Source organism: Schistocerca nitens, chromosome 11 (assembly GCF_023898315.1).
Source record: "Schistocerca nitens isolate TAMUIC-IGC-003100 chromosome 11, iqSchNite1.1, whole genome shotgun sequence".
Taxonomy (NCBI): Eukaryota; Metazoa; Arthropoda; class Insecta; order Orthoptera; family Acrididae; genus Schistocerca; species Schistocerca nitens.
Window position 1 is genome coordinate 67,174,415 of NC_064624.1, and position 15,924 is coordinate 67,190,338.

The following is a 15,924-nucleotide window of genomic DNA, read 5'->3' on the forward strand; positions in this document are numbered from 1 at the left end:
TAGTCCCCCATTCGGGTCTCCAGGAGGGGACTGCCAAGGGAGAGGTGACCACGAGAAAAAGATCGAATAGCTAACAACAGGACAACGTTCTATGAGTCCGGGCATGGAATGTCAGAAGCTTGAATGTGGTAGGGAAGCTAGAAAATCTGAAAAGGGTAATGCAAAGACTCAATCTAGATATAGTAGGGGTCAGTGAAGTGAAACGGAAAGAAGACAAGGAGTTCTGGTCAGATGAGTATAGGGTAATATCAACAGCAGCAGAAAATAGTATAATGGGAAGGTAGGGCAGAGAGTGTTATTGTGAATAGTTCAGTGACAGGATTATTCTTATCAGAATCGACATTAAACAAACACAGACAGCGATAGTTCAGATATACACGCCAATCTCGAAAGCTGAAGATGAAGAGATAGAGAAAGTATATGAGGATATTCAGAGGGTAATACAACACGCAAAGGAGATGGAGGGTTGGAATGCAGTTGTAGGGGAAGGAGTAGAAGGAGAAGTTACAGGAGAATACGGACTTGGGTAAGAAATGAGAGAGGAGAAAGAGTAATTGAGTTCTGCAATAGATTTCAGATTGGTTGGTTAGTTGGTATAAAGGGGGGAAAGGGACCAAAATGCGAGGTCATCGGTCCCTTGTTCCGAGCAGAATAATTACCCAAGGGAAAGACGAAAACAAAGAAGGTGTAAGGCACAATAACAGGAGTAAGGAAGAACCAGAAGAACGACAGAAGCACAACAAACACTACAATGGACAAAACAGGACAAGAAAACCACAGATAGATGAAAGAACCAGGGAGAAGAAACTAAAAACAAGAAAGCAGATTACCATGGTTGGCTGACCATGAGAATAAAAAAGGAGAATGTAGCTACTCTGTAGTACATTAAAACCTCCACCCTAAAAGCCCTAGGTTGGACGACATAGAGGGACAAATGACATGCACTAAAACTCAGTTCAAATGATAAAACACACCCTCACAAATAAAACGTAAAACTAAAGATGCTGTTGAGTCATTGTCGCCCAACACCGAAGGTAGGGGGCTGGAAAAGTTAAGAGCCCGCCGCAGAGCGGCTAAAAGTGGGCAGTCCAGCAAGAAATGAACGATTGTCATTTGGGAGCCACAGTAACAGTGAGGTGGGTCCTTGCGACAGAGAAGGTAACCATGTGTGGGCCACATATGGCCAATGCTGAGCCGACAAAGGACAACTAATCCCCTGTGAAAAGCCTGCAGGGAAGACTTCCACACATTCGCAGTCTCCTTAATGAAATGCATTTTGTTGGGCATACTGTTATGGCACTCCACCTCCCAAAGCCTAAAACCCTAGCGGCGTAAGACAGAATGCAGGTCACTTTCAGAGATGCCTTTCTCCAGTAGTGGTTTCCGTGTAGCCTGGTTGGCCAGCCTGTCGGCAAGTTCGTTGCCTGGGATTTCGACATGTCCTGGGGTCCACACGAACACCACCGAAGGACTGGACCATTCAAGGGCAGAGATGGAACCCAGGATGTTCCCTACCAAAGGATGGCGAGGGTAGCACTGATCGATAGCTTGTAAACTGCTCAGCGAGTCAGAACAGAGACGAATCGTCTCACCAGAACAGGAAGGGATGTACTGAAGTGCACAAGATATGACCACAAGCTCTGCAGCGAATACACTGCAGCCAGCGGGCGAGGAATGCTGTTAAATATGGCTTCTGTGGACATAGGCGAAGCCAACATTAACATCAGCCATTGAGCCATCGGCATAAACAACATCAGAGCCTTGGAACACGTCAAGAATCGCGAGGAAGTGACAGTGAAGATGGAGGGGTTAATAGAATCCTTAGGGTCACGTAAAAGGTCCAGATGCAGCTTCGACCAAGGAGCACACCATGGAGGTGTACGTGAATGGACCTCATGTAGAGGTGGTAAAGGGAAGGACTCCAGTTCCGAGAGAAGGGATCGCATTCAAACCACAATTGTCAGCCCTGACCTGGGCCACCAATGCAGGAGATGAACTGCCACAGGTGGGAAAAGGAGATGGTAATTCGGATGCTCAGGAGAACTACAAATGTGTGCAACATAGCTGGTGAGCAGTTGAGCACGTCGTATCTGCAATAGAGGGACTTCGGCCTCCTCCAGGACACTGGTCACCAGACTTGTTCTAAAAGCTCCCATCACTAGGCGAACGCCACAGTGGTGCACTAGGTCAAGTAAACACAACGCTGAGGGCGCCACCTAACTGTAAACCAGACTCCCATAGCCAAGGTAGGTTTGAACAAGGACTCTGTAGAGCTGCAGCAGCGTAGGGCGATCTGCTCCCCAGTGTTGCTCAGGCAGGGGAGAGCATTGAGGTGCTGTCAGCGCTCCCTCTTAAGCTGACGAAGGTGAGGTAGCCAAGTCAATTGGGCGTCGAAAACGCGTCCTAAGAATCGACACGTCTCCACTACACTGTCTGGATCATCACTAAGATAAAGTTCAGGTTCCAGATGAACAGTGAAACACTGACAGAAATGCATTACACATGACTTCGTGGCTGAAAATTGGAAGCTGTGGGCTAGAGCCCATGACTGCGCCTTGTGAATGGCTCCCTGTAGGCGCCGCTCAGCAACACCAGTACTGGCGGAGCAGTACAAAATGCAGATATCACCCGCATACAGAGAAGGGGAGACTGACGGCCCTACAGCTGCTGCTAGGCCGTTAATGGCCACTAAGAATATACACTCAATACAGAGCCCTGTGGAATGCCATTCTCCTGAATACTGGGGGAACTTTGGGAGGCAGCAACTTGGACCTGGAAAGTACAGAGCAACAGGAAGTTTCGGATAAAAATTGAGAGGGGGCCCATGAGACTCCACTCATACAATGTGGCATGGGTATGATGCCGCCAGGTCGTGTCGTATGATTTACGTAAGTCAAAAAAGATGACAACCAAGTTTTGTCGTCTGGAAAAGGCTGTTTAGATGGCAGACTCGAGGGACTCAAGATTATCAGTGGTAGAGCGACCCTGGCGTAAGCCACCCAGAGATGGAGCCAGTAGACCACGAGACTCCAGGACCCAACCCAACTGCCGACACACCATGCGCTCCAGCAGCTTACAGAGAATGTTGCTGAGGCTGTTGGGCCGATAGCTATCCACATCAAGCGGCTTTTTACCAGATTTTAGCACCGGAATGATAGTGCTCTCCCAATATTGCAATGGAAAGACGCCATCGCACCAGATCCAGTTGAAGATGACGAGCAGATATCGCTTGTAGTCAGATGACAGATGTTTAATCATATGACTGTGGATCTGATCTGGCCCAACATCCATGTGGGGCAATGTGCAAGGGCGCTGAGGAACTCCCACTCTGTAAATGGGGCGTTATAGGGTTCACTGTGGTGTGTAGTGAACGAGAGGACTTTCCCGTCCATCCACCGTTTGAGGGTGCGAAAGGCTGTGGGGTAGTTCTCCAACACAGAGGCTCTAGCATAGTTCTCAGCAAAGTGCTCGGTAATCGCGTTTGCGTCGATAGCGAGCACGCCACTGATGTTAACGCCAGGGACACCTGTTGGGGTCTGGTACCCAAAAAGACGTCTGATCTTCGTCCAGACTTGGGAATGTGATGTATGGCACGCAATGGTCGACACGTACCTCTCCCAACACTCCTGTTTCCGTCGTTTTATAAGCAGGCAATCGTGGGCACAGAGCCGCTTAAAGGCTGTTAGGTGCTCTACAGAAGGGTGCCGCTTATGTCGCCCTACAGCCCAACGACGCTCCTTAATTGTCTCAGTGACTTCCAGCGACCACCAAGAAACTGTCTTTAGCAGGGGGCACCCTAGAGAACGAGTTTTCAGCTGCAGAAATTATCGTTGTAGTGACCTGCTCAATCGCAACATCGATGGCAGCACGTGGGGTAGATTCAACGGTGACAGCAGAGGTGAAGGCTACCCAGTCTGCCTTGTTTAAAGCCCATTGGGATAGGCGTCCATGGGCATGACGCTGGGGGAGTGACAGGAAGATGGGGAAGTGGTCACTACTACACAGGTCGACATGTGCTCTTCAGTGGATAGATGGGAGAAGTCTTGGGCTGCAAATTCATAAATCAATGGCCGAGTAACTACCTTGAGCCACACTGAAATGTGTGTTGGCCCCAGGATTTAAGAGGCAGAGGTCGAGTTGGGACAGTAAATTTTCGACATCACTGCCATGGGCAGTAAGCAAACCCACAAGCGGTTATGGGTGTTAAAATCTCCCAAATGTAGGAAAGGTTTATGGAACTAATCAATCAGTGCAGCCAATACATTCATGGGTACCGCACCTTCTGGAGGGAGATATATGTTGCAGATAGTTATTTCCTGCCTCGTCCATATCCTGACAGCCCCAGCTTCAAGAGGAGTTTGAAGGGGCACAGGTTTACTACATACTGAGTTCAGGTCTTAAATACAATCTTCACCTGACACTCTGTTATATTCGCCACAGTTCTTGTAATATACCCTATAGCTGTGAAGGGCAGGGGTCCACAATGCCGGAAACCAGGTTTCCTGGAGCGCAATGCAGAAAGCAGGTGTAAAGCTTAACAGCTGCCGTAGCTCAGCGAGGTAGTGGAAGAAACCGCCGCAATTCCACTGTAGGATGACGTAATCATGAGACTGGGAAGGCATGAAACAATGAGGCAGTCTACACCTCAAAGTAAGTTGCTGCCACTGGCTTATTTCCTAAACAGTCTATATCCATTGTGTCTGAGGGTCTGGTGGGATTTAGGTCCTTCTTCACCTCATCCTCAGATGCAGAGCTTTTAGGCAATGGTGGCGTCGGTGCCACCACAATTCCCTTGGTCTTGGGGCTCTTCTGTCTGGATTTCTCTTGCTGATCCTTGGGTTTCTCTGGCTGGGAGGGCTTCACTGATTCAGTCTGTGGGACTGAGGATGATCATGAAGCCCTACAACCAGCTGCTTTTAGACACTTCAGCCACTGCTGGGTGCTATCTTTCCCCTATCAGAAACCAGGGAAGGGAGTGAACCAAGGTACCCCTTCATAGCGAGAGGAGCCGAAGAAGACTTATGCATCTCTGGCTGAGAAGTGGAGACTGGTGTCCACGATTGTTGGGGGGACAATACTACTGAGGTAGGTGCTGCAGGAGCAACATGGAGGGAAGTGCCCCTCACCATCAAGGGAACAGGTGTAGTCTTCCGCCTCTGAGAGCCAACTGGAACTCATGGAACTGATGGGCTACAACTGTTCTCATAGCGGCAGCGTAAGAGGGGGTCATAGCCACAGGATGTAGGCACTCAAATTTCCACTTGGCCTCAGTTTAGGTCAGTTGGTCCAGGGTTTTGTATTCCATGATTTTTCTTTCTCACTGTAAAATCCTGCACTCTGTTGAACAAGGGGAATGACGCTCTCCACAGCTGACATAGATGGGAGGTGGGGCACATGGAGTATTTGGATGGGATGGAAGTCCACAATCTCGACATGTGATCTTGGAAGTACAGTGGGAAGACATATGGCCAAACTTCCAGCACTTAAAGCAGCACATTGTGGGAGGGATATATGGTTTGACATCACAGCAGTAGACCATCACCTTGACCTTCTCAGGCAATGTGTCACCCTCAAAGGCCAAGATGAAGGCACCAGTGGCAACATGATTATCCCTTGGACCCCAATGGACGCGCTGTACGAAATGAACTCCTTGTCACTCTTAAGTTGGCACGCAGCTCGTTGTCAGACTGCAAAATAAGGTCCCTGTGGAATATAATATCCTGGACCATATTTAAGCTCTTATGAGGCGTGATGGTAATGGAAACATTCCCCAGCTTGTCACAAGTGAGTAATGCCCGTGACTGGGCAGAGGATGCCGTTTTTATCAATACTGACCCTGCCTGCATTTTGGACAAACCCTCCACCTCCCCAAACTTATCCTCTAAATGCTCTACAAAAACTGAGGCTTCATCGAGACAAAGGAATCCCTATCAGCTCTCACACATATGAGGTACTGGGGCAAATAAGGTTTGCTGCCATCCTTAGCCTGGTGTTCCTCCCACGGTGTGGCAAGAGAGGGGTACGATTTGGGATCATACTCCCTTGAATTGTACTGAGACTTGGAATGCTTAGAGACTGCTGGTGTTTGATCACCACCAAGTAATGCCGTAGTATGCTTCATCACATGTCATCTGCACTGATGTCACCCACTCTGACCAGGGGCCCTCCCCACAGGCGCCAACCAGCAGCAGGGAAGGCCACCTGGCAAGATGGCCACTGCCAGGAGCCCCGGTACCCAAGGGTGACGGGCATCTACTCCTTGGCATACATGGGGAGTTAACAGTGCAGGCATCATCAGAGCGATCCCTGTGTAGTCAGGGGACTACAACAACAGGGTACATGGCGGTCCCACAACAACAGATTGGCTATTGTGCTGGATATGAGGTGCAAAGAATTCCATGGTCATCGTCGGCGCCGAAAATGACATTGCATAGTGGGAGGAGGAAAACGCACCCCGGAAGGTGTCCTCGCCCTAGAGATGGGGTATGAGCAGGACTGAAATGCCACAGCGAGAAAGCGGGCTAAAGATCTCATTGCACGATGGACACGATGCACCATATAAGGCGCCCTTCTGCAATTGGTTCACTCTTCGGGAAAATTTAGAAAGATGGAGGTCAAACCCTACAGGGGATCATCACATAAAGGTGTGAGACTTCTTTTAGTCATCTCTTACAACAGGCAGGTATACCTTGGGCCTATTCTAACCTCCAGTCCCACTGCAGGGGGGGGGGTACATTTCAGCTAGTAATAGTGAATACTCTAAGACTCACAAGAGGAATAGGTCTACCTGGAACAGGCCAGATGATATGGGAAGATTTCAGTTAGATTACATCATGGTCTGACAGTTATTACGAAATCAGATTCTGGATTGTAAAGTGTACCGAGGAGAAGGCTGTAGATACAGCAATGAAGAATAGTCCAGTAGGCAGCACAGTTGAAGAGGAATGGACATGTCTAAAATGACAACCACAGAACCTGGAAAGAGAAACATAGGTACAAAGAAGGTAACTGCAAAGAAACCATGAGTAACAGAACAAATATTTCAGTTGATCGATGAAAGAAAAATGGTTCAGATGGCTCTAAGCACTATGGGACTTAACATCTGAGGTCGTCAGTTCCCTAGACATAGAACTACTTAAACCTAACTAACCTAAGGACATCACACACATCCATACCCGAAGCAGGATTCGAATCTGCGACCGTAGCAGCAGCGCGGTTCCGGAATGAAGCGCCTAGAACCGATCTGGCACCACAGCCGGCTGATGAAAGAAAGAAGTACGAAAATATTCATGGAAAGTCAGGAATACAGTGGCTTAGGAATGAAATAAATAGGTAGTGTAGGGAAGCTAAGACGAAATGGCTGCATGAAAAATGTGAAGCAATTGGAAAAGAAAAGGCTGTCGGAAGGACTGACTCAGCATATAGAAAAGTCAAAAAAATCTTCAGTGAAATTAAAAAGTTACCTAGCACCATGTCAGAAAGACGAGAGAGGTCATCAATCAAACTTTCTTCTTTCACAGTTGGTGAAGTCGTCGGTACAATCTGCAGATCTCCTCCCATAGCAGTGTAGTAAAAATTGTTAAGGCTTCCATGGCCACTTGTTGATAGCTGCATGTTGGCTCCTGTCTCGAGTTCTTCGTCTGAAGTTAGTTTGACTATTTTTCTGATGTTCTGCCAGCATAAATATCTGTCATTGTCAAAGCTTTACCCTCCATTGCTGGTGGTGGACTGGAGTCGAACACGCGGCCACAGATTATATGTACATGGCACGCCTATGTCCAAGGGCTTTTCTGTGGTCATTTCAGGTGCAGCTCTTCTCTTGCGCCGGCCGCGGTGGTCTAGCGGTTCTGGCGCTGCAGTCCGGAACCTCGGGACTGCTACGGTCGCAGGTTCGAATCCTGCCTCGGGCATGGGTGTGTGTGATGTCCTTAGGTTAGTTAGGTTTAAGTAGTTCTAAGTTCTAGGGGACTTATGACCTAAGATGTTGAGTCCCATAGTGCTCAGAGCCAGCCATCTTCTCTTGCTACATGCGACAGTCGTTTGTTGGAGCACGGGAATCCAGGATCCATTCACCTTGAGGCATTCTTCTTTCTTGTTTACACTGTTGTCATCTACAGCTTCTCTGAACAAGCAGATGTGATAGTTCTTCTCTACAGCCAGAACTTCCGTGTTGGCAAATTTTACTACATGGCAGGCCTCACACAGTGTGTGATCTGCCATGACCGATTTCTCAACCTGCTCCAACCAGCAATGCGCTTTGTGTTCTGTGATCCTGGTGCTGATTGATCATCCAATCATTCCAACATAAACTTTTTCGCATGTGATGCTGTGCAGCATATTCCCAACATTGCAAGTGGGTTGCTTTTCTCCTTTGCCGATCTGACACACTCTTTCATCTTCTTTGCTGGTTTATAAATATTCTTTACGGCGTGTTTGAGCAATACAGGTCGATTCTGTCCGTCACTCTGGGAATTTATGGCAGGAAGGCGGTACCCGATATTTCTTTCTACCATTTGTCACTTCGGCAATGTTTTACTCTGTTAAATTTCTCATATAACTGGTGGATTGCCCATCAGTTCTCGAACGGTTTCCACGTGTTACATTGGCATCTGAGGTGCTGCGGCTCAAATATTCGTCTTACGTTATGAGCATATTAATCATACTTCTTTTCTAGCTCAGTTGGTAATTTTTTGCAGGTATTGGTCTGTGTGTGTCGGTTTTCAATACATCATCTGTCCCAGATTTCCACTATCCTTGACGATCAGTACATCTAGATAGCGTAACTGTTTGTCCTTTCCTACTTCCATGCTAAATTTTATGTTTGAATGGAGACTGTTCAAATGTATTACGAAGTCACCGAGCTGTCCGTCACCATGGCTCCAGGCAACGAAGGTATAATCGACGTATCTGTACCACACTTGAGGCTTACAAGACACCACGTCCAGTGCCTGTTCTTCGAAATGTTCCATGAGGCCGTTGGCCACCAACGGACTAAGAGGACTACACATGGTGACGCCTTCCCTCTGTTCACAGAAGTTGCCATCCCACACTAAATAGGTCAGGGCGAGACATGTATGAAAGAGCTTGGTGATGTCTTGTGGGTAAACGGAACCAATGTGCTCCAGAGAGTCCCTCTTACTTCAGTGGTGGTTAACCCCTTTATGGAACATTTGGAACGCAGGCACTGGACTTTGCACTCTGTAAACATAAGGTGTGGTACAGATACGTCGATGATACGTTCGCTGTGTGGAGCCGCAGTGAGGAACAACTTGGTGGGTGAATTCCTGAGACACCAGAACAACCTCCACGTCAACATAGAATTTAGCGTGGAAGTAGAAAAGGACAAACAGCTACACTTTCTAGATATGTTGGTCACAAGGGATGGTGAAAATCTGGAACACAGCTAGTATCGAAAACCGACACACACGGACCGACACCTGCACAAACTGTCAAATCATCACCTGAGCTAGATAGGAGGCATGACTAACACGCTCGTAAGGTGAGCAAGACGAATATGTGAGACACAGCACCGCAGACGCGAGATGCAACACCTTGAAAGTGGTCTGAGGAGCAAGGGGTACTCCATCTGTTATAAAAGGAGTGTAACAGAGGCAAACACTCGCCAAAGCGAGAAATTTTGGGAATGGACTTTCTGTCATACATTCCCAGAGTGATGGACAGAATCGGCCTATAATGCGCAAACATGGCATAAAAACTATTTGTAAACCAAAAAAAAAAAAACAAAATATGTCCCAGACTGGCAAAGGAGGAAAGGGACCCACTTGCAATGTCGGGAATATACTGCATACCACGCACATGCGGAACTTATGTTGGAATGATTGGACGATCAATCAACACCAGGATCACGGAACATAAGCGGCACTGCACGTTGGGGCAGGTGGAGAAATCGGCCGTGGCGAAGCACACGCTGTGTGAGGCCAGCGACATAGTAAAATTCGCCGAGACGGAAGTTCTGGCTGCAGAGAAGAGCTATCATATCAGCTTTTTTTAAATGCTACAGAAATGCACTAACATGAGAATAGCTTCAACAAGAAAGAAGAATGCCTCAAGGTGAAAGGATCATGGATTCCCGAGTGCAGCGAACGACCGTTGCAGACAGCAAGGAGAGAACCGCAATGGAAATGATCACAGAAGACCCCTTGGATGTTGGCGTGCCACGTACATATAATCTTGAACGGGATTTTTTTCACTCTGCAGTGGTGTGTGCGCTGATATGAAACTTCCTGGTAGATTAAAACTGTGTGCCGGACCGAGACTCGAACTCGAGACCTTTGCCTTTTGCAGGCAAGTGCTCTACCAACTGAGCTGCCCAAGCACGACTGACGCCCCGTCCTCACAGCTTTACCTTTTCCAGTACCTCGTCTCCTACCTTCCAAACTTTACAGAAGCTCTCCTGCGAACCTTGCAGAACTAGCACTCCTGAAAGAAAGGATATTACGGAGATAGTTCTGCAAGGTTCGCAGGAGAGCTTCTGTAAAGTTTGGAAGGTAGGAGACGAGGTACTAGAAAAAGTAAAGCTGTGAGGACGGGGCGTGAGTCGTGCTTGGGTAGCTCAGTTGGTAGAGCACTTGTCCGCGAAAGGCAAAGGTCCCGAGTTCCAGTCTCGGTCCGGCACACAGTTTTAATCTGCCAGGAAGTTTCATATCAGCGCACACTCCGCTGCAGAGTGAAAATCTCATTCTAGCTTTACTTCTGCCAGTACCTCGCCTCCTACCTTCCAAACTTTACAGAAGCTCTCCTGCGAACCTTGCAGAACTAGCACTCCTGAAAGAAAGGATATTGCGGAGACATGGCTTAGCCACAGCCTGGGGGATGTTTCCAGCAATTAAGGGCGAAGCTTTGACAATGCCAGACACTCATACTGGCAAAATGTTAGAAAAGTCATCAAACAAACGTCGGCCGAAGAAACCAAGACGAAACCCAGCCATGAAAGCCAAAGAATTTTGTAAGTACAAGATTTGTCGCCACACAGTGACACAAGTTCGAACAGAACCGTTTCTGTTGATTTAAAGGATGAGGAGGAGATGAAAGCACTCTTTCAGTTCAAGGAAATTCAGAAAGATATTAAACATCGCAATGGGAAGCGTTGGTGCATTGTTGGAGTGAATGCCACGAGACAGTGGTTCAATGAACAGTACTCGATTTTAAGAAACATTAATGAGCAAAGAAAACAGGCACAAAGGATAACAACAATTTCAGGAATTAACTGACATTCACTGCCGCAATCACGGTGAGCCAGTATCACCTTCAGTGAATGTGGACTCAGTGGTAACACTAGGACTAAATAAATTATCACGTTCATGCAGGAGGATGAAATACAAAATCATTTCATCTCAGTTCAAATATGTATACTGTTTCCGGACAGATGACATAGTCTCCATCACAAAATTAGGATTGAGCAGTTCTGCGAAGGGTTGCACAGATCCTGATGCGCAGATTGGAAAATTAACTTTACTTGCGCACACTTGCGCTAAGAAGCAACCCGACTAAGTCATCGTTGTGCCGAAGTGTAGAACTCGTGAGGAACATAAAGGGACATTTATGCACGAATTCTGGGAGAAGGAAAACAGGAACGTGTCAAATTAGACATTTTAATGATGGAACCTTACGGCGACTCACAATTTCGAAATCCGTTCAGTTAAATGGTTATTAGTAATCGATTTTTGGACAATCTTTTGAGGCCAAGGAACTGATAGGGATCTGCCAAACGAAACTGCCAATGCAGTTAGCACGTTGTGGTATGGACAATACAAACGCAGTCTTGTTGTTGCTTAGTGAACTTGGTTACGATTGGGAAACAAAGGTCGGGTAAGCAGTGCAGTTTGTGCAAATGCACTATGGTCCATCATAACATGGGGTACCGAAAGGGAACTGGCGTGAAAGGGACCTACTCCGCAAAAACAGTAACAAGTGGAACAGAAATTTTTAGTGCAATTCGTGGCCGCAAGCATATCAAATAGACGATAGATGAAATCACAGACGACGTGATAATGAACGAGGAGAGGGTACAGAAATTGTTGAAGATTGAGGTCCAGATCCACGAAGGAATCTATAAATAAATGAAAAAGGAAGGAACACGAGGAAAACTGATTAAGGACCGAGATTTCACCTCAAAAATGGACTTCAGCTGTCAGGAGTCATACTTGTCGATTTTGAAGAGTTAAAGAGGAAATTGTGAGAATGTTGTAACGTACCAGCTTAAATCTGCACGAAAAATCTATGAAAATTTTTCAGTTAAAGTGTCACTACCAATTTTTCAAATATTGTTAAATATGTCAATGTTGTCTAGTGATATTAAATTCCTTTCACAATCTGTTTAAAGTAGGTGGAGTAACTGATACTGTTTAAGGGAAGCAAAAGCATAATAACGAATGGTTTTTAAAATTATAATGGCTGTGATACTCATGGTTTACTTGAATATATATAATCCTTTCGATAAAGCAAATAAGAAAGTTAGGAATCCACTCAGGGTTTTCAAGCCATAGTTCTACAGATGACCTTGGCGCCAAGCGGCGTGGAAAAGATGGAACGAAACCAAAAGACAGAAGTCACAGGCAAGGGAACCTGATGTGTGTATGGAGCTGTGTCACATACGGCCACGTCAAAATTTTGTGAGTGCTAAAATTGTACACGATCAAGTGAAAGTTGGTACGGAGGTGGTATTTTTGACATAAGGTCGTCCCCAGAAAATGCGGTTTTTGGAAAGCAAGAATATCCAACGTTAATGTAAGACGGAATTTTGAGCTGATGCAGCTTCTAGGAAAATGACTACCACAAAGAGTGTGGTAGTAATAAATTCATTCTATCTTACTGGAGACGTGAAGAGCCTAGCCAGTTATCAACCTGAAGTCTTCAGCTACAGCACCAGATAAACAAGGCGAGACTTTTTATTAAATCTAAGTAGTTAGAAGTGTAACGAATGCTACAGTCATAAATCTTATATCTTATTACTGAACAGTTTCAGTTAGTTAAAAGTGTTTATTAAAGTCATTATCCTAAAGTTACCAACAAAATCCTTAATTCCTTATCACTATCCATTTAAATAATTTTGAATAATCTAAGCAGTCAAAATATCGTATGAAATATTGTAAGAAGCATGACAATGAAAATCGTCATAACTGTTTTTAGCTGGAAAATACAGCTTTATATTTGTTGGTGTGCACATAACATTATCCGTTCGCATTGCGAATCCACTTAATGCTTCAAATTTTGAGATTACTTTCACTTGATCTTCTGTTACCCAATTTTCAAACTATGTAAGTGATTCTTGAGTTTCTCCCGGCGTATTTGATAATCAAAATATCCACGGGTGTACTGCCGGTCTACAATGTCCAACGGGCACAATATTTCGGCGATCATCCGTGTCGCCATCATCAGGTGAACTGACGGACTGAGCTCCTGTGAACGTGCCGGCACGGAGATCCGTACACTATGGCTGCTCAGGGGGAACTGGGTTCGGTCGCGGCGGCGGCCGATTTAAATACCCTCCGCCCGCGGCGCGCTCACTCCGCCGTCCGCGCCCCGCGCCACGGTCGCGCGGTGAAACAGATTGCGACGGCGTCTGAGATGTCGTCGGTGTTATGGCTCTGTCCGCCGTGGTCGTCACAGCTATACATTTGCTCGATTTACTCTTGATTAACTCAATCGCTGGTTCCCAAGCCTTGCTAAGATTATAGCCACAGTCATGGTTTATGAGGTCGTCATTGGTGCGAATTACGATGACCTCTCTAACAACGCTGTCCCAGTATCTCGACGTCTGTACCAGAATCCTCATGCGTTCATACTCCATAGCGTGATTTTCCGACAAACAATGTTCAGCGACCGCCGACATGCTCGGATACATCAGTCGAGTGTGCCTCTGGTGTTCACGGCATCGATCCTCGACGGTACGCATCGTCTGACCAATATACGACTTGCCACATTGACACGGAATCTGGTACACGCCGGCCTTCCTCAAACCGAGGTCATCTTTGGCGCTCCCCACCAGTGCACGAGTTTTATTCGGAGGACAAAACACACTTCCGACCCGGTGTTCCTTCAAAATGCGGGCGATTTTCCCCGAGAGTGCGCCTGTATATGGGATAAACGCAGTGCCTACCTCCTCCCTCGTAAGTGTTAATTTTCAAGATGGTAGCCACTGAGCTATGTCAGAATCTCGCAGCTTGCATCCATCTAAATTCCAAAGAGAACATTTAAAATTTTCTTAACATAAATTCATTTCAGAAACAGTTAACCAACATCTAAGCTGGCTGCCATTAATCTTTGCAGAATTAGTGTATTTTTAGAGTGTTTGTCATGTGGTATGATTATACCAGTCTACGATACGTTCGCTACTGCGGTAGGAATAAAACTATAAGGTAGGCAGTGAAATGTTTATTCAGTGTGATATCCTTTATTGTGTGTCGAAATTTTTGCAGATTGAGTACTGTTACCTTCGTCGTGCTTCGGAGAGTGACCAAGATTAAAATAGTTGCCCAAAATTAACAATATTTTGTTGGGTTACACATGGTCGATTCTGCAACTGAATATTGTTAGAACCACCACAATAGCAACAAGTGTATAGTGTAGATTAAATGCCAATGCTCTACTGAGCGAAAATAAGGTCCTCGTCTTTTGGGAAGAGAGAGAGAGAGAGAGAGAGAGAGAGAGAGAGAGAGGGAGAAGAGTGGCAAGTAAGACTATTTTTTGTGATGATACGCGAGGCAGCAGTTGGGTTATGTGCTGCCTGGCTGTAAAACGATACAGCAGCTCGTTTTCTTGTAGCTCCGTAGATGTCAAAGCATGTAATAACATTATTCTGTACCGTATTAAATATCAAAACAATAGCTAAAAATCGTTAGTTTCTTAACTAAAAGAAATACTTTCCCCACTACTGAAGCATTAGAAAGTTACATTGCATGCGATTCTTAGACTTCAATTAAAAATGAATTGTTCACATTGCAGTTGGTGGGTTCGGTTACAGGATGTCACTAAGTTCGACAACAGAATGGAGGATTTTGCATATCCAATATTTGATTAGAGATTAGGGAAGTAACTGTATCGTGCCATTGAGATACAAGAAGTCAAGTCTCGGTATTTCATAAGGACACATATGACATGTGCGACAAGAATAAGAAATGGCCTATGTTTAGAATGCAAGGGAGGAGATTGTGGGGTGCAATACAGGGAACATGTACAGAAGTAAAGAAGCAACCCAGAACCGACTTCATATGCCTGTCGCATGTCTTAATTATAATAAACCTGTCTCTAAACGTGATTCATGGAACAGACTTTCTCAGGTTCTACAAGGTAGTCTTGTCCTTGAAACAGAGGTATGCACTAATGTAATCTGACAGGAAATAATTTAGATTAAATTTCGAGAATAATTAGAATGATTTGTGAAAGGAAAATTTTGAAATGCTAGGTATCACTTTAACTAATGAGGGAACACATTACTACAAAATGCAGGAATTCGGATAAAGGAAATAGGCGAAAATGAAATAGAGACAGAAGGCAGGGAGACTACTTATGCAGGCCGTTCGTCACCCCAAAGCAAAGGCACTAAATTAGTGAGAACACAGGATGAAAATTTAAGAGTGTAAGAAGAAGAGAGTGAACCACCTGTGTCAGCTGAAGTACAAAAAAAAGGGAAGCGACCACGGAAATGGTCACAGAAAACAATGAATTAGTGGATGAAGGGTCCGATAAGAATTTTGACGAATGGGAAGACGTTTGTTTGGTCTAGCGAGTCAGGGGACGACGATATCAATTATAAGAACTTAGGTTGCAATACACTATCTGCGCCTGGAAAAAACGTTTACATTGTTTCTCCTCACAAGAAAGGTATGGTGTGGGATTCCGACTTACGGAAGATAACAACACTCCAGTAGAGATGAGAATCAATGCGCAAACAGAGAACCTAAA

The 15,924-nt window shown here is 45.8% G+C and overlaps 1 protein-coding gene across 1 annotated transcript in view; it reads right to left on the reverse strand.

Annotated features, from left to right (window-relative positions):
* LOC126212924 (zinc finger protein 99-like) overlaps nt 1–15,924 on the reverse strand; it is a 245,526-nt gene that overhangs the window by 24,625 nt on the left and 204,977 nt on the right. The window lies entirely within an intron of this gene.